Consider the following 1,126-nt stretch of genomic DNA (forward strand, 5'->3'; position numbering starts at 1 on the left):
GCTCTGGGATATAAGAAACAAAGTTGCAATTGCATGTAGAGGACAAAACATGATGTCATTGTTATTTAACCTTTTCCCAACTTAGATACGTATTTTCATGCATTTGTAGTCTCTTAGAAAGTTAAAGTTAAAAGACCTTTCTATTAGATTAAGTTTTTAAGGCTTTCCCTTATTTATTTAGTACCTGTAAAAGGCACTTTCCCAACCGAGGAAAAACTACAAATTAATTGATTGCGGTCACAAAAATTTCACAAAGAACGACATTTCCCTCAATTTTCGTTTCATAAGCACATATTTAGGGGTGGTGATTGAGGTGAAGTCTGGGGGGAGGAAAATTCTGTAGACTGATTAATACAACAAACGCAATGACAAACCTTAAAACAGACATTTAATAAACACCATCTTAAGTTGACCTCATTTACAAGATATATTAATAAAAACCTGTTTGAATTCACATTTTACATATTATGCAAATTCACCAGTATTAATTGCCATCAAATCAAAGTGTGTTCCGATCAGTGTGAACGATGATGCAGCTATCTTTTGTTTTAGCTCAATGCCTTTAAATTCTAAATAATGTCAACCAGGTTTCAGTGTCCAAACTAACGCCAATTTACCAGGGAATCTGTAGTTTCACTTATTTTTTTCACATGGAATAGACTTAAGCCTTAGTACCAAGACAGTCAATATTTTGTACTAATTCAGAAAGTGGTATGGCTTTGTGATTTATATTCACTGTTGTTTCTTGCCTTTCCCATTTAAATTTGTTTTCGATGGTTTTTCAATCTCCGAGATTGTGTGAGATTTGTTCATTCAATAATCTTCATTTTCGCTTCAAAAAGGCGCTATTTGCAAATGATTCAGCAAAATATGAAATACATTTAAAAAATCTGAGTTTAATTAGAAGATTAGGAAGCAACAGCCAAAGACATCGCTCAATTAAACAAGAGCACCGCCTTGCGGGTGCAGACCGCTCATCTATTTTCTTTTTAAAGGTGAAGGGACTCTCATTTTCAATCACAAAGGAGGGAGGAGTGGAGTGAAGAGGGGTGTATAGTGTGGGGTTGTGGACATTTATTACATTATCTTCCAAAAAAGAAAAAAAAAAAAAAAAAAAAAAAAAAAA

The sequence above is a fragment of the Dreissena polymorpha genome, chromosome 5, assembly GCF_020536995.1.
Source record: "Dreissena polymorpha isolate Duluth1 chromosome 5, UMN_Dpol_1.0, whole genome shotgun sequence".
NCBI lineage: Eukaryota > Metazoa > Mollusca > Bivalvia > Myida > Dreissenidae > Dreissena > Dreissena polymorpha.